We start from the raw sequence: 19,892 nt of genomic DNA on the forward strand, positions 1-19,892 counted from the left end.
GACAAGTCAAAATTATGACATGAAATGAGATAACACCAAAAAGGACTTGTAATTTCATGGTTCAACATGAAATTTTATTCGTAACTATTCCAACTGCCATTAGGACCCCATTTTGTGACTGTTCATGCAACCATTGGAACTTTGTTCTATGATTGTTCCTACAGTCGGGAAGAACAAATTAACTTCTCATTTCTTTACTAAGTACAATGCAATTTTGTTATCTAATTTAGTTTTTGATTCATCTAATATGATTATGGTTTTTTTTATATGTTTAAATTTAGATATAAAAAAAAAAAATATTTTATCGCTAAAAATAAATAATAACTTTACAACATAGGTTTTTTTGGGCAAAACTTAGGTCTTCCACAAGAAGAAGATGATCCTCAAGATACAAACCAAGAATATTTTGATTTTGATCTAGATCACATAGTTAATGATGCTTTTGTAGATATTAAGGCTGATGATGATGACCATTTTGGTAATGGTGATGATCATGAGGTAGTTCATTGGCCTAAAGGATATGAAATTGACATTAATCATGTTGAGGGTGGGTCTTGATCTTGATTCGATCAAAAATCCTTATGTATTCCATGTATCATTTTGACTTATGTCCACTATTGGAAATTGTATCATTTATACATGGTTTTGGTCTATTGGCATATTGTACATGTATAATTTAGACAACTTTTTAGTCGACTAGCATATTGAACTTTTAATTTTTTTAAAGAAAAATATCTATATATGATGATCTTATTAGTATTGACTTGTCAATTTATATATGTTGGAAGAATTTTTTTATTTTTATTTTCTTAGGATGAATGTTTTCAAATTCAATTAAATTATAGAAATTTTGGCATGCACCTTCTTGGTGTTGACATGGGTTTCATGATTGGAATAAAACATATTAAATTAGTAAGAAATGAAATGAAAATAAGACACAATTTTAGATGCTAAAAAGGAAGCAACAATGAAAGACAAAAAATATATTAAATCAATAAGAAATGAAATTAAAATAAGAATTAGTTATAAATTTTAAAAATGAACCAAAAATTTAAGCCAAACCAAAAGAAAAAGATGGTGTTAGCAAGGACGAAATAATAGAAGAAATCTAGGTAACAAGGAAAAGAGTAACAGTGGAAGAAATTTTAGAAGAAACAAAAGATGCAATAATAAAAGCTATATTAGAAGAAATAAAATATTCCATAATGGAAGCAACACAAGAATAAATACAAAATGTAAAAAATGAAGCAATAGAGGAAGCAAATGGTGTTATGATTGAAGAAAAAACTAGAAGCAAAACTGGAAGAAAACCATGAAACATAACTAGAAGCAGCAAAGTGAATTACTATGGGAGAAAAAACCAAAGACAAAAGAGAAGCCAAATAAAAAGACAAATGGGAATCCAAATTAGAAGTAAAATGGGAAGCCAAAGTAGAAGCAAACCTAGAAGCAAACCTAGAAGGAAACATAGAAGCAACATTGAAAGTAGAACAAGAAGTCAACACATAAGGAGAACTAGAAGAAAAATGGGAAGCCAATGTAGAAGAAATATAGGAAGCCCAAGTAGAAGATAAATGTGATGTAAAAATGGAAACCAAATGAGAAGTCGATGCACAAGAAAAACTAGAATCAAAATGGGAAGCCAAAGCAAAAGTAAAAATAAGAAGAATGAGTAGCCCAAATAAAAGCAACAAAGGATGTTCTAATAGAATAAAAACTATAACAATAAATCAAAACAAGATGGAAGGTAAAAATAGAAGAAAATATAGGAATTAAAAATGAGTCAAAGTGAATCCAAGCATAACACTATATAGGACATGAAATCTAGTGCATATTCTTGAGTTTTTTCTTTGGCACCATTTTTGGCATAGACATTTCTGTGACATAACATTCAACATTAGGTGAATCTAAAAATATGACATTAATTTTAATGCTTAATATGACACCAAATTATAGAAGCATTTAAGCATCAACTTATCCATCACCTTCAAAGCTCATTTTAAAGAAAAAAATGCAATAAAACTAGATGATATTTTAGGTACTATTAGCATGTTGTATTGTAATGACAAGGGAACATTTATAAACAATGGAACACATACAACACAATATGTAACACCATATATAAGAAGAGAGGTAAAAATAGAAGAATATAAATAACATGCTTAATTCCTTTATCACCTTGCATCAATAGGGAAAAAATGATCATATAAAGAAATCTAGACAATATAAAAAAAGAAACACATAAGAAGGAAGAACATTACAATAATAAACTACATAAATACCACCATGCAAGAGGATCTAATCAAGATATTGCCTACCCACTTTCTTAGTCTATAATATTTAGGGTATATGGTTAACTTGCAAGAGAAGAAACATCAATCACTATAAAAAGAACAATAACAAGTTCCAAATAAGAACCATGTAATAAATCTAGGTCACATTACTTTTTACTTGGAGTAATCGATAATTTTTGGTAAATCATATGTGATAAATCATTATCAAGATGAATAATCTCATATAAATTTTTAGAATCACTAGCATGCATATTATTTTTAGTATTAATAACATCATCAAGTGTATCGTCTTCATCTAGATTAACCATAATATAATCTAAGATACACATATTATTAGTATGCTTATCCTTTTTATTTTTGTTCAAATTCATTTCCTCCACAAGCTCAATCATGTGGGATAGTCAAAGGGAAGTAAAAGGTATATAATATGATGATGTATTTTGGAATACATGAGTGCAAGATTCAACTTTAGCTTGATTTTTTTTATGATGGTCATAAACACATTGATTAAATTTGGTCATGGTAGATACTTGAGATGGGTAAGGATCATTTAACATCATGTCCTTTTCCTCTTTTGATGAGAGAACTTAAGTAACCCCACTAGGTTGAGAGATAACAATATGAGTATGTAAAAAAATGATTTGGAGAAGTCAATAAAAGATGAATAGGCGGAATGAGAAAAAGAAAACAAATAGGATCAATCTTAGTTTGGCTAAGTTCAACAATTTTATAAATTATGAAAGCTTCATAAGAACAAAATAGATAACCAGGATGAGTCGGTGATGTTTGAGAAATAAAATGCCAAAATAATCTCGATGCCTAGAAGGATCATAAAGAATATGGTAAATGGTCATGATATCACCATTTTGGGGATACTTTAGAAATTTATGAAATAGAGAAGCTACAACATGCATAGAAGAGAGCCAATAAAGGCCAAGTTTAACTTGAAATTTATTAGAAGTAGGAATAAAAAAGAGTATAATGTCCATAATTTTACCACAAAGTTCTACAGAGAGATATAGAAGCATGAGGATGATAGAGAAAAATATTTCAAGTTTGAATCCATATATTAGATGTATCATATAAATCCTTTTGAATTTTTTTAATTAAAAATATGATCTTTAGTTATGACATTAACCATGGGAGAAGGGTCAATTATGACACCTAGGCAAGGAATATGATCAAATCTAGTAGTAATGTAAAGAGGACCATCACATTCTTTGATCATCTCAATATGATTGAAGGTAAAAAATGTTTAGGTTTAGATTGAGATTAAGCTTTAGGTCGGACAAGTTCAACATGGTTAACAATATTATTGGCTTCTTCAACTTTATCGTGATAAATAATATGTGTAGATGAAGAAGAGGGTTGGGAAATAGTATTGATAGAATGAAATGATAAAGGATTAGTATAAATTTGAAAATTCTAATTAGGAGGTACCACAAATTTGTTTCCATGATTAACATCAACATTAATAGATATAACATTAGAACCAATGAGATCTTAGATAGTATTGAGTATCATTACCAATTTGATGATGGTATTTGCAAAATATTAAGAATCAAAGGATATAGGAAGAGGTTTGTTTGGATCAATTGACCAGATGAGAGGAAGCTTAATAATGTTAGCATTGAGTAACTTCATCATCAAATTATGAAAATATTCATCCTATGGAGTGTAAGTATGATTTTAGGTTAAAAAAATAGACATGGAAGGAACACCTTTGGTTGCTACTACCACTTGATCATCTACTATATTAGATGATTTGTTAATATTTATTGAGTTATTAGGCTTATCAAAATTATTAGGATGAGATCTAGAATCAATCTTATCAATGGTATTAGGAGCCATTAAAGTCAGTTCTCAAATTGATTCACATAGAGTTGATAATGATGAAACATTGCATATAACTGTGAGAAATACACAAATTTAGTAAGGAGAATCTCATCCCTAATATTTTTTTCAAATTATAAATAAATATGCATTATATATCAACATCAAGAACACAATATAAAATCTAAGAACAGAAATGCTGAAATCTTCCAAAAAATCACTAACCCTGTATTTAACCCCTTGTTTGAAATGCATTAAGTCAATCAAATAAATTTGAAAACCAATATTATTTTGAAAATTTTGAATGAAATACTCTATTTTTTGTTTTAAAATCAATGGGATAGGGAGGTAAGGAACAATACCATCACAAAACTTAGTCATGAACGTAGAGTCATGAGCAAAATCACTACAAAAGTTCATTTTTCTTTAACAAGAGTCATATGAAGATTGTCACCGCTATATTAAGTCTCAAGATATGGGATCTTAATATTTATAGGAATAAATAGATTGAATAATGTTAAAGGAAAAAGAAGTAGCAATTTTTCATGTGGGAATGGTGGATTTGGATTGAGCCAATGAAGAAAGTTGATGTTAAGAAGAAATTATTTGAGGTAGGATATTAGTGGTAAGCTGAGTAGAGGAAATTATATGAATAAATAAATTGGATGTGTTAGGAAATCTATGTGATGTGGAGGAAATTTTTCAAAAAACATGTGACATAGTAGAAGTATTATGAAGAGGATTAGAATATGTAAAGGGAATGTTATATTAGGAAGAAATAGATGAAGTTAATGAAACACATGGGAAACTTTTATGAAGAGTGGGAAGAGGAAGACTCATATTTTTAGAATTGGAAACTTGAATTGAAGTGGTAAAAAGTGGTGGAACATAATTAGGATCACTAGGAATGGAAGTAGAAATTGGTAAGGAAGTTTCAACACTTACAAAAAGAAGAGTATATCTTATCAATTGACAACTATCCAGTAAAGGTTTAACATTGAAATTAATGATATGGGAAATTCTACACAATAGGTGTATAATATGCTCATCATTATGAATAAGTTTCAATAAGGATTCTATGATTATACAATATCAAGATTATGATTTTCTTAAGCTAACCATTTTTCCAAATTCTCTAAATCATTAGTAAGATTTTGGACTTGGGTACAAGGGAGATGTAAGACATCATCATTATCACAAGAAGAATGAGAGGAATTATTTCTTATGGTATTATTAGTATCATGGGCTATGTTTGTCTCACTAAGATCCCTAAGAAAGCAAGAATCATGATCAAAGGAACCAATGAATCTATGACTTATTCTAACCAAGATTCTATAGGTGAGACCCAAAATGATAAAGCTCATGCTCAAAGTAATAAAAAAATAACAATGTAACTTTTGAATATCAAAATTCATACAATATGGATCTAGAAATCGATATTCCAAATGCAATTGAAAGATGAGATATAACTAGAAATTTTAAGGGAAAAAAATGCAATTTTTAAAAAATATTTTAATCTTTTGTGATACAAAAATTAAATGAAAGCATATAAAATAAGCTGATTAGATAAGAAAAATAGATGTAATCACTAGATGAAATATTTTTTTATTTTGATATAATTAATTGATGCAAGAGCATCCAGAGGTATAAGGGCAATCTTGTGTCACCCAAAAAAATGTACTTAGACTTAGTTTCTATTTCATGTCTTTACATTTTTGGATACCCATTTGGCTCAAATAAAGGTTCCAACTCTCATAGTTCAACTATCAGTGCGTTTGAAAATCTTGAAAAAATAGGAGCATGTATTTGGGCCATCATTTCGGTAAACTAGAAGGTGTGAATTGGCCAGATGAATGTAATCATGATTTAGAGCATTCCAGAAAAAGAATCAGGTCAATAGGCCCCACGATTTGAAAGTTATTGTAGTTTTTTGAGTTTTGGAGACCTCCTAAGAATGCTTCAAAGTCAGGTTTGGGGAATTAAATGACCTCGAAAAGGGTCAAAAAATGGGGGACGAGTGAAGCTTGTTCATAGGGCTATAGAGCACTTCAAGAGCTTTCCGAAAATGTAAACGGTTCGTCAATTGGAGCTACGGTTCAAAAGTTATGCCTCCCGGAAGTTCGGTTACCATTTCTGGATTCTTCTAGATTTGCACCAACTTCTAACATAGCTTTCGAAACCTTCTATTTCATTGGTGGATGCCTAATAGCACTTTCTAGAATGTACTCCTAGTCCTTAACCCTTCGGGGTCTATTTAAGGAGATTTCTGGCATTGTAAAAGGCAGTTCGGAGTGGAGTTTGAGAGGAGGTGCTAAAAGGAGAAATATTCTCCAGATTTATGCTATTGTAAGCCTTAGGGCATGTTCTGAAGTTTATTTTCTCTGTACTATTTGTACTAGCTTATTTTCTCAGTTAATATAATTTCCCTTTTCTGTTGTGTCCATTCTATTCTTGGGTTGTGTCCCCATCATTAATATGAATGCAAGATCTAACTAACCATTGAAAATACATCAAATGAATAAAAGGTATCGGTTCACAAAAATGTAACATAAAAATATAGGTGAACAATGTGATGTAATGAATATGTAAGATGTATATAAAGATGTGTATATTGAACCCCTAATTTTAGATGTACATTTGGAAAAGTGAAAGAGAGAAATTTAGTAGTAACATTTCAAAAGGCCCAAATTAGATTAGTGACACCTAAAGAGGATGAAAGGGGTGACAATGCTAAATAAAAGTCATTTTACAAGATATTTAGTAAAAGGATATCTTTCTATAGGATGCTCTTTCCTTTTAATGTTGTGTTATTAGTTGATTTGATTAAGTTTTTATTTAGCGCAACTAGATTAACCAACTAAACTGAAAATAATGTAAAACACATACAAAATATAAGTACATGAAAGGATTAGTTATGAAACATCAAATTAAGCTTTATGAGAAAAAAAAGATAAGAAAAAATCACAATGAGGTCTAATAGGAGAGCCAACTCAATTATGAAAACTGGCTATCGAACCATGCCAAAATATAGAACAAATATGGATGCAAGACCCTAAAACTTATTTTAGTCAATTATAGCATCCAATAAAGGATAAATTATAGGTTATTGGTTTAGTTGGGGTCAAGGATGACCTAGGAGGACCTAGGGTGACCTAGGTTGAAGAAAAAGTTTGTCAACTAGTTGATGAACTAAAGAAAATAAAATAGGAAAATGAAATCCTGAAGAAGTCTAATGAAAGCACCAGGAAGTTGGAGGAACAACTAAAAATTCAAAGGAAGATTGCAAGCACAACCAGACTAGGATTTGAAGGAGTCAACATAATTGAGAAAGTACAGTCTTTAGGAGTGAAAGAATTGAATCCCACAAAGAACAAGGAGACACCTAAGAGAGGTATGTCATTCAGAAAACCTTCTTGTTACTTTTTTGGTAAATTAGGAAATATGTCAAATGTTTGTTGGCACAAGAAAGTAGTGTCTAGTACACAACATGCTTATAGAGGCTACTACAATATTTATCACTTGTATGGACATAATGCATGTGATTACATAGATTTTGTTAATGAGGAAAGTTCAAAAGGTTATTGTTACCATTGTAAAAGGTATGGTTACAAACATAATAACTATAGATCAAATTCTTAATCAAATTAGTCATCTCCATAGATAGGAAGATACACTAAAAATAATAAGAATTCTAGATAGGTTTTCTCTACTACTAGAAATGATGGTCACCTTGCATTCCATTAAAATATGAGGATAGGTTATAGAAAAAGTACTAGACTTGGAACAATACAAGCATAAATTACTTTTGATGTCATAATATTAGTCATATTGCCAACTATTTTTGGGTGAAGCATAAATCCAACCATCAACATGATGGCAACAAAAGAAAAGGAAAGACAATTGACATTGATAAAGTCACCAAGGACTTTACTAAAGTGTGGACCAATAAGAAATAAGATGGCACTGAAGTAAAACCTAAAGTAGTAAGTTCACCAATAAATGATGGGACTTCCCAATTAAGATAAACTAGAAAATCTTAAAGTGGTTACACAAGAAAATTTAGTCTTATATTGGTCCCCAAATTTGAACTAGTTAGTCATGATGAATGATGTATTCAAAAGGGGTCATGCTTTACTTGTTAAGATAGGACAAGTTGTCTCTAAAACTTGACTATTGGATGAGTCATCAAAAATCATTTATTGTACAAAGGTATAGGTAGGTAAGGGAAAAGTTTATCATTAGAACCTCAATATTACTCTTTCTATCAAATCTATAAATAGGAACATCACATAGTGGATATCACTTTTGCAATCTGAGAACTTAAGAGCTTTCATATTCATGAAATCCTAGCTATCAAAAGTGAGACCTTTTTGTAAAAGTCTAGGAAAAGAAGTGATAAGAAACCCTAGAGTCAAACTAGTGCAAGAGAGTGTACAAAAGGAATCAAATCAACATATTGAATGAATAATGGAATAGGAACAATGCTCTATATTGTATAACATTAAACTAGTTGTTGGAAAGGAGAATGATCCACAAGTCTACAAATCAATCTTGAAGAGTGAAAATGAGAAAGACATGATGGGATCCCTATCTTCACTCCCAGGTAATGTGTTACTAGTTAAAGATGTTAGCGACTATCTAAAGGAAACAATAATGGAATTAGGAGACAAGGAAATTAGGTTGAATTATGAGGAGTTTAATGTGAGGATGGATGGAAAATTAGGGCTAGAATCAAACCTAACTATCCATGTAGTGCCTCTCCCATTAGTCATCCTATTGGATGCAACCCTATTGATCTTTTTTTGTTATGAATCATGATTGTGACCATGAGTGGTCTACACCATCAAGGTGTTTGGATTTATGTTTCTATATCAGTTGCTTTGATTATGCTTTTGACTTATCTATGAGATTATGATATGATTTATGATTCACTGAGGTTTGTGCCAGTGCTTACCAAGATCGATGTGGTATCATGAGGTTGTTCTATAATTACCCTGAGATGTGTACAGAGATTGCACTGTGTACTATTACCATGCTACACTGGACTAGGTTCCTATAGTAGTGGATAGTCATGTTTATGACTATGTTCTCTTATGTATGTTGAGTGCCTTTTTAATGTTGTTTAAACAATCATTATTAAATGCTTAAGTAATTAGAAATAGATTGCCCATTTGGATTATTTGGTTATGTGCTGCGAACATTTACCTTGTTATATTTTGATCTGAGAAATATTTGTTACTTATGTTATGTTTTACATTTGAGAGGACTTGAGGGTCAGATGTTATACTTTGATTTTAGTATCATCGATTTTAGACTACTATGTTGTTTAGTTGATCATATTGCATGACGATGCCATTTTGAGATGATAGTGTATTTTATGATGATATCTAGTTATCTAGTATTTGGATATACATCTTATTATGTTAGGTGATGGATTTAATGTTATGGTTATTTACTTCATTCTTACATTGTTATGCTTTATGCAAACGTGAGTGATGTAAATAGATTATTTTAATATTATTAAATAAATGGTTAAATTAGGTGATTTAATGCATTTATTGCTTCGGCTATGTTATTATATGCAATTGCACTTGATCGTGTTGTTTAGTATGTAGGATTTATATCCATGGTAGTGGCAAATGGAGTTAGTGATTCAACCATTCATATTTTACCAATGTCATCTTTGTATGGTCGGCATATCCTTATTTTAATTGTTTTATTAAACCTTTTGGTGATTATTAAATTCAAACTCATTTGCATTATCTGATTAGACCAGTAAGCGTGTCTATGCATTTAGAGGTCCGCATTGACACAAAAGTTATTAAGGAAATTTATGTGTTTTTGGGTTTTCAGGCTTTTTAATTGATTTATTTTAATTTCTAGCAGCTTTTCCATAGATGAATTCCTATTTATAGGAATAGCCTATTTTCGTTTTGGGTCAATTCGAGGTTTAACTAGGTTGCCTAGTTATTTGCCCTAATCAATTATTCACTTGAAAAGTGAATAATTATCCAAAAAGAAATTTAAATTCCTAACTTCTCACTTTTGAATTAGAAAATTGGAGAGTAAAACCCAAAATCCTCTTCATGAGGATTTACTGTTTTGTTCGTTGTGGGAGCTACGGACGTGGGTGTTGGAATGTCTTAATGGGAAGATATCTTCTGAGAGAGGGGGGTGAATCAAAAGTACTAGTCCTTTAACAACTTTTTAACTCATATAACTAAAATCAACATGTATGCATATAACATTAAACAATCATGTGAAACAAACATTTATCACCACATAACACTTGAGATTTTGGTGACCTAGAAACCCTCCAAGAATAAGAAGGTAAAATTGGGCTACGGATGATACCCACGAAATTACTCCAGCAATTGATTTCAACCACTTTTGATGGTTTGCCCTGTTAGAGGCTTGCCCTGTTAAAGGCATTACATTGTGTCAATAGTGACTTGGTTAAAGGATTTACAAACACTTTACATGAAGTGTTACCAATCCTTGATTTCTAAATATAGGCGCTTAATCTTCTTTCCCTAATCTTGATCTCCTGAGATCTAATATTCATTCATGTCCCTTGCTTTGTTTTGATCAATTAAATGTCTAACTGTTGTCTTGTCCACTTAATCCTTTTAATACCAAAGCTCTATAACAACCTTAAAAAGACTCTACAATTCCTTCTTGTCTACAACAACCTTTCAATGGCATCAAGACTCCCCTATAAAGATTAGTGGATCGTTATGCATCCTTGGATAAAGTGTTCCTGCTCAAACCCTTAAAATTCATCGATTGGCTGCATGTAATTCCAATTTTCTGATTAGCTGCATGAGGATCACATAGGTAAGTGGAAGGATTTGATCTTATCTCCTTACCATGTTATGAGCCATGCATAACCATTTTACATCTTAGTTTGTATTGACACAAAATCTTATGCTAATCCTACGTTGCTCGGCACACGAAGTAATACTAATGCTCGAAACCATCTATTCTGGATTTCTTAGCATCCACTGTGTTTCTTGTGTTACTCGGCTCCTATTGATTCCTAAATTACTTCACTCTTATTAAATTTTCAATACTTGGAACACACTATCTTCTGATCTACTCGACACATGTTAAATTCTGTATAGCTCAACATATACTGAAATGTGTTTTCTCGGCAACAACTATAGTTTGCTTGACACTTTCACTGACTCAGCATATAAAGAAATTCTAGCTCGGCTCTCATTGTGTATTTGATATGTATGGTTAAGTGTGTTGACACTCATTTGTCAATCTGATTTAATTGATCAACAATCTCCCCCTTTGACATGAGTGTCAAAAATACTTAACTAATCAACAATCTATCTCCCCTGAGTTGATTATGCCTTGTCATTTCATGAATTTTGATATCTTGTGCCATTTTGCCTAATGTGCTCTATTTCTATGTCCAATATTATATATTTCTCCAATATTATCTCCCTATATATTATCTCCAATATCATCTCCCCCTTTGAATATTATCTCCCCCTTTTTGACACTAATGTTAAAGGGTTCTAAATGGTAATGCCATGCTTGGAAAAAAATGTCTTATTTACCTCAAGGAGTATTTTGAGAGTTGCATCCTAGTTATTCAATGCAATATCTAATGACTTGTGTTGTATTGCAACCTTGAAAGCGAGATCAACAAGTCCTTCATGAGTAGAAATATTTGGTTCTTTCTTCAGGTCTGTTTCTACATATATTTTCTCCTTGTGTAATATTTCCAAGTGAGGAGTGATAGAGGCTTGTATCTGCATCAAATTTTCTTTAATAGTGGCCTCTTTTGCTGATAATGCAGCTAATTCCCTCTGAGTGTGAAGTGTTTGAGCAAACTACTTTTCACTCTGTGTAGGATTTGAGGGTAGTTTCTTGCTGGAGAGTTTTAATGTGCTCTCAAGGTTCAAAATTTTTGAGTTTATTTCTTGTGTGAACGTGGAAAAATCACACAATTTGCTATAAAGGGAAAAGATATTCCCTAATACAATATTTACATTATCTAATTTCTTGGCTAGATCAACCTGTCCCAAAATGATGTTATTGGCTATCTTCTAGTTGAATTTTCCTTGAAACTTCTTATCTGACCATTCCATGAGTTTTGCATTCGTATCATGGTCTTCATTATTTACTTGGTCAACTATATTAGATAGTTGCTCAAGGATTGGCTTGCTTGAATCCAGAGGTTGTAGGCTAAAGGCATCCATGAATATATCTTTGATTTCATTCATTACCTACTTGTATTTGTGGTCTTTCCTCATTGCCTCTTGCCTCCTTCTTTTGTCCAATGCACTCTGTATTTCATTCATCTTTTCCTCATTCAGAGTGCTAGAATCATAATAGGATATTTTAATTTCTTCATTAAGCTGAGGAATGCCATAATGAATGGTCCTAGCTACCATTGTAGAACTTGAGCTTGGTGTACTAAGATGTAAGGTCATCATTTCAGTACTTAGCTTATAACTGGGTTTGGTGGGAGTACCTATTTTTGTTAATTCAACCAAAGTTTGTATTGCAGATTCCTCCTTATCTTGTGTTTCTTCTTTATCCTCTTCTTCTTTCTTGGCTTCTTCTTCTTCTTCTGTTGCTGCTACTGAAGGTATACTTTCTGTCTGGACTATTATACCTGTGACTTCCTCTATTGTTGCACTCGGCTCCTGATGAGCTTGAATGGCTATTCTTGGTGGTGATGGAAGTGGTAGAAATGTAAGCCCAATAGTTTGAATGATTTTAGGTGGTTCTTTTGGTTACACCTTGGATTCTTTGAGTTTTTTTACAGACTTTTGGAGATCATCTACATTGACCAATATGGGACTTGTACACAATTGCGCTTGTAGAGTTGTTTGGTCAAGGATCTTAGTAAGATCCTCTGTAGTTAATGGATTGATGTTTTGACATGTAGCGTCAAAAAAATCCTTAATCTTTATGATCTCTGTAGGTGTGGTAGTAGAGTGAGGTGGGCTAGGAGGTGAAAGTTGTGTGTCTTGCACACTTTTCTGTTCATCAGTACCTTTGTCGTCATCTTTTCCTTCCTCCTCTCTTTCTTCCTTGTGTTCCTCTTCTTCAACCCTTTTATCTTCTTCTGTCTTCTCTTCTTTCCTCTTCCTTCTTTCCTCTAGATTAGCAGCAACTTCTTCTTTGTATTCCTCTTCAAGGACATCTTCAATCGTCTTGTACAAGTTTTCCAAAACTCTTGTGGTTTTCTGTACAACTTCTTCCATTTTATTTTGTAGGATGGAGAATGCCCTATATTTGGGTGTAAACTTAGTGTTATGCCTTTTGATTTCTTGAGTTATATGTTCTTTAGTTAAATTAGGTAGTATGCTTGCTAGGGTTTATTCCCTCATCTCCTTCTCCATCATTAGACAGAAATGCCATCTGTCTTCTACAATTTTAGACAACTCCTTTGGCAATTGTCCATCTAGTTCAAGAGGTGTATACTTGAACTATGCCATTAAATCATAGACTGATTCTTCTATGCTATTTTTTTCCTCTTTATTGAACTTATTGAAATCAATCCCTTTTATTTCACTTAAGTCTCTGTTCCTAATCTTTTCACATAATATATCAACTAAAGATTTAGGAGAATGACTTACCTATTCCATATGATCTTCTTCATCAGTATCAGGTTGAGCCACATATCTTTTCCTTTTCCTTGGCTCTTCCTATGCCTTTTTTATTGTCTTTTTCTTCTTTGTGGCTTCCTCTTTGGTCCTTTGTATAGAGGCCCTTGTTGTAGCTCTGGTTTTTGGCTTCTTGGGTGTTTTCATGGCAACTTTGTTTGGTGAAGGCTGAGAAGTAGGAAGTGTCTTTGTCTTCCTTTTGATAACTCTGCCTTTGATGGGTGCTTCCTTGGTTACTTCTTCCTCAGCACTCTCATCTTTGTCTTCACCTTGACCTTGTGATAATTCAAGTGGCTCTTGTTCTGGCTCACCTTCTTCTTCTCCTTCGCTAATCTCTTCTACTTCGCTTGCTGTACTTGATTCTCCAACACCAAATTTCTTCTTTATCTTCTTTACCAGCTTGTCCTTTTTCTTTACTGTTGTGGCTGTCCTAAGTTCTATAACAACTCTTGATTTGACAATGTCATATGTTCCAAATGCCTTTGTAGATTTGTCGATTTCCTCTGCAAGTAATGTTGTGATGGTTGTAGAAGCTTGGTCAACATCAAGCTCATATCCCAATGGTCTAAGCCATCTTATTCTTGGAAGGACTACTTGAATGTAAGTATAATCAATATCAACAAGAAAACATATGTCATTTACATGCTTTTCTACCAGTGAAACTAGTATTCTCATTCTTTTCTTCATTGCATTCTTGAAATCATCAAAATAGATAGACATTTGATCATCAAAGCTATCTCCCATTTGTGCAATGAAATCATTAATTTGATCAACAATGGTTCTATTCTGACTCCAGTTAATTTTTCCAAATGAAGGGAATTCCGTCATTACATAGAAGAACATACAAACCAACATTAAACCAAATTTACATTGTGTTCCCTTGGACTTTCTAATAGCTCCAAGATTTTCATTGATTTGTTGCAACATGAGCTCTACAAGGTCATAGGTGTGGTCTTTCTTTACAAGCTTATATGCCACATCCACTTCTATGTAGGGTACACTATTTAACCTGCTGGATTGATAAAACTTATGTGATATGATACTTATTACAAAGTCTAGGAGGGGATCAATTATGGTATCTATGGTCATGCCTCTATTGTTCCATTTTGCACTTGTGTTCTCAATTGTTTCCTTCTTTTCACTTCTCAATGTCTTTGGCCGATCTAGGGTTGGAAAACTTGTAACCCTATGAACCATCTTCTTGGTAATCTTGATTGGTCCTTGTTCTAACCAGAATGATCCATCATGGATTTTTCTTAGAATTATGCGTATCCACTTGATTTTGAATACGATTGGAAAAACTAGGGCTTTGGTTAAATCCTTCTTCTCTATGATAGAAAACTCATCTTTCAATACAATATTATCATAGAGTTTGTCAAAGGCATTAAAGATTTCCAAGTCTCCTATGGCTCCTATTTTGCAATTATAACACTTTCACACATCCTGGACCATAACAACTTTTTCGAGGATGGCGGATAGGGCACCAACGAGATCATTTTTATATGCAATTTTTGGTATAGGTCTAAACTTAGGTTTCTTAACCTCATTGCTGACAAGTTGAATCTCATGGCTTACTTTCCCTTGGGTCATCTTTGAACTAGATGCCATTTATATCTAAACTAGGATTTAACAATTAAAGCAAACTTCTCAAACTATAAAACTCAGCACCTTAAGGAAATACCTGGATAAATGCTTAGATTGCTTGGGTGGATGTTGAATCACTGCAAAACATTGGTTAAAAGCTTGAAAATCACTCTGTCATGCTCCTGATAATCGCTCTTTGTTTGAAGGCTCAAAAATAAATCGATCTTCAACTTTATGCGACATAAAAACCTTGCATTAAATGCACTTTTGTATCTGTCACTCGACTTTCAAAGATTTTCTTTTAACTCGGCATCCAAAGATAGCTCGACATCATCATTTAAGTTTTAGTCTTAACATCTTGTCTCATGCAAATTTATACTTTGCAGTGCTTCTCCATGGTTTAGGACTGATGTGTGATACTTCCTTATGTATCAACCTTATAGGCTTATCTTTTTGATTAATTGAATGAGAAATGATCACTTGACCTCATGGGTGAAGTGACCCTTTCATTAGATTTACTTGATCCATCCTTTTTCTGCCATGTCTTCTTCATGTCTATTCTGATGTGTTCTACATCAATCTTTTCTTTGCCCTTATTTACTTCAGTCTTGGGTGCCTTGGCCTTTGTTGGACAATTTCTACTGACATGTCCAATTTTTAAGCAACTGAAGCAAGTAGTTTGGTTCAACCATCTCTTATAGTTCCCCTTGAAATGTGGTCTTATGCAATTTTAGGGTATATGTCCATACTCTTGACAATAGTGACAACTTTGCCTTGTATTGTAATCCCAATTGTAATGATGTTCATAGTTATCCCTTCTTATATGCTGATTTAGTGTCCACATAGACTTTGATCTGCATTCAAAAGCTCTATGTCCATACTTTTTGCAATTGTGGAAATGTCCATCAAATCTTTGTGTCTGCGTGACTTTGGACCTGCAATCTTGTGTCATATGTCCTTGCATGTTGCACTTGTGACAGTAACCCTTGTTTTTGGATGTGTTTGGCTGATTGATCCTTCTATTCCTACACACATTAGCAATATGCCCCTTTTTATTATAGTAGTGACAGATGGGTTTAGAATCCTTACCTTTGTCACTCCTTTGCTTGACACTCTTCGATGATTCCCCAACTTCAATGCTGTTGTATCCAAGTCCTGATGTGTCATGGGCTAATCTTGGAGATTTTAGCAACTGTCCAAAGTACTTGATGGCTTCACTTGACTTGTTGAGATTCTCTGTTATTTCTTTTTCTCTATTTAATTCATTCTACACTTGTTCATTCTATATTCTCAAAGTAGAGATCTCAATATCTTTCATATTGAGTTCATGATGAAGGTTCATTATTTGGCTAAGTGTATCCATTTGCATGTTTGAGATCCTTGTTAATTTAGTGAATTTTTCTTCAATTGTGTTTGCAAGATTTATTTTTTCATCTTCCATCATACCTCTATCCTCAACTACTCTTTTCTTTTGTTTAGTGATTTCACATAGCATCATGGCCTGTGATTCGTGCTCTATCTTAAGAGTTCTTATCTCTTCTACTTGAGCTTTGTTTTTCTCCATCAGTTATGCTATTGCTGCATCAAATTCTTTGGAATCTCCTTTTGCAAATACTTGTGTGGTGTTAATCTCCTTTTAGTGAATATCATTTTTGGCTATAGCTATTTCCTTCCTTCTTTTTAAGGATTTTCTCAATTCCTCTCTAGCTTCCTCTACCTTGTGTAGAGCAAGATGCACATCTATCACCTGGTTCTCAATGATCTTACCAAGTTTGAAGACTTCCATTTTTAGATCTTTTCCTCCAATCTGTTAGGCTTCTTTTTGAGAGAATAGAGCTCTAATACCAATTGTTGGAATGTCTTAATGGGAAGATATCTTCTAAGAGGAGGGGGGGTGAATCAGAAGTACTGGTCCTTTAACAACTTTTTAACTCATATAACTGAAATTAACATGTATGCATATAACATTAAACAATCATGTGAAACAAACATTCATCACCACATAACACTTGAGATTTTGGTGACCCAGAAACCCTCTAGGAATAAGAAGGTAAAACTAGGGTGGGGATGATACCCATGAAATTACTGCAGCAATTGATTTCAACCACTTCTAATGCTTTTCCCTGTTAGAGGCCTGCCCTATTAAAGGCTTTACACTGTGTCAATAGTGGCCTGGTTAAAGGATTTACAAACACTTTACATGAAGTATTACCAATCCTTGATTGTTGAATACAGGCACTTAATCTTCTTTCCCTAATCTTCATCTCTTGAGATTTGATATTTTTTCGTGTCCCTTACTTTGTTCTGATCAACTGAATGTCTAACTACTATCCTATCCACTTAATCCTTTTAATACCAAAGATCTATAACAACCTTAAAAAGACTCTGCAATTCCTTCTTATCTAAAACAACCTTTCAATGGCATCAAGACTCCCTTATAAAGATTAGTGGATCGTTATGCATCCTTGGATAAAGTGTTCCTGCTCAAACCCTCAAACTTCACCCATTGGCTACATGCAATTCCAGTTTTCTGATTGGTTGCATGATGATTGCATAGTTAAGTGGAAGGATTTGATCTTATCTCCTTATCTTGTTATGAGTCATGTATAATCATTTTACATCTTGGTTTGTATTGACACAAACTCTTATGCTAATCCTGTGTTGCTTGGCACATGAAGTAATACTGGATTTCGTGGCATCCACTGTGTTTCCTATGTTACTCAGCTCTTATTGATTCCTAAATTACTTAACTCTTATTAACTTTTCAATGCTCAGCACACACTATCTTCTGATCTACTCGGCACATGTTGAATTCTGTATAGCTCGACATATACTAAAATGTGTTTTTCTTGACAACAACTGTAGTTTTCTCGGCACTTTCATTGACTCAGCATATAAAGAAAATTTAGCTCGGCTCCCATTGTGTATTCGGTATTTATGGTTAAGTGTGTTGACACTCATTTGTCAATCTAATTTATTTGATCAACAGTGGGATCATCGTGAGGTTGGGCTCGTTGGATCCAACTTGGGAAAACCTTGGATTGTCGCAATATTCAGCTACTTCTATGGGCTATTTATTTTATGGCTCAAATTTCTATTTTGCCCTTTTGGCTGTGAGGTAGGGCTTTCCTATTTTATTGTTTCTACTTCATTTTTGCTTCTATTTTTGGTATTCATTTGTTTGGAGGCTGAGAACTAGCATTCCCCTCCATTTCTATATGCTATTTCTACTTGGTTGGGTGGCTATGAACATTTTCCTATTTTTCGGGATGAGGGTTTGGAGTTCTACATTGTTATGTTGGCCATTTTTGCATATGGTGTCTAAACTTGATTATTTTTGAATTTTTGGAATTTTTGTGCCCAAAGGCCAAATGGGTTTTAATTTTGAAGTTTTAAATTTTTTTGGGGTTTTTACCTTGTTTTGCATGCCACCCTATTTTCTTGGGTTTTCTTGGCACAATGTGGGTCTTGGACCTTGATGATCCATTTAGATATCAATCATACCACTATTGCACTTTTATGTTGCATTGGGGTGCGTATCACATCTGTACTCCTAACATTGTGGTTGGTTAAGTGATTTTATACCTGGGTTTATGGTTTCTTTTGGACCTTTGTTATTGTTTTGTGGACTCTAAGATTTGTGTAGAATCTATGCTCTTAGATTAAGGCTGGTTGAGTGAGTTCATGATGTTTGGTCTTGTTGCATCATTGGGATTCATGTAGAATCCATACTCCTAGATTGAGGCCGATTGAGTGATTTCATGATGTATGGTTTTATTGGCTTTGGGATTCATGTAGAATCCATCCTTCCTATGTTGCTTTCAATTGGGTGTTATCTTTTGCTTTGTGTTCTCATCCTATCCTTGTGTTATGATCTTCATGATGGTGGTACAAGACACACCAGTACGTGCATGTACATTTATTGGAGGACTTGCAAGTCTCGATCTTTTGTGGTACTTCTAGAAGTTATGATCATTGGGGTTGGGATGGGAGTATGCATGCCCACGGGAATTTGTCATAGGATAAGCATGGGTAGGGTAGGGTAGCATATGGAGGGGGCTTCTATCTCGTAGCCTAGTGATCATTGTGCCTAGAGGGTTGGCGGAGGAAGTTTTTAACTAAGTGATAACTAAATATAATGTGTGATTGGTAATAAAAACTTAAGATAATTAAAATGTGGGGTGCTAGAGCCTTTCTCTTGAGGGATTTTGAATCTGCACAAGTTCAAGCTTGGGCTTTATGATGCCAAGAAAATCTCCATGATGTCATCCCCTACTTAGTATCCTATTGAGTGTCTGACTAGGACCTATACTCGCATTGTCTTAGGTTTTTGGTTATAGCCATCATATTGTATGGCATGAGTGTTAGCCATGGATGTTGTTTTGTGTGTTTTTGGTTGGTTCATTATCTCCATTAGCACAGTGGGTGTGGACCTATGGGTTCTATGTGGTTGGGAGGTGTAGCTACCTTCACCACTACTAGGGACCATTGTACAGAGACAATCTCTTATCCTAGTGCAAACATTGTTGGATGTTTTCACTTAATGTTT

This window comes from Cupressus sempervirens, chromosome 10, assembly GCF_028749045.1.
Source record: "Cupressus sempervirens isolate cs-2001-9-10 chromosome 10, ASM2874904v1, whole genome shotgun sequence".
NCBI classification, from domain to species: domain Eukaryota; kingdom Viridiplantae; phylum Streptophyta; class Pinopsida; order Cupressales; family Cupressaceae; genus Cupressus; species Cupressus sempervirens.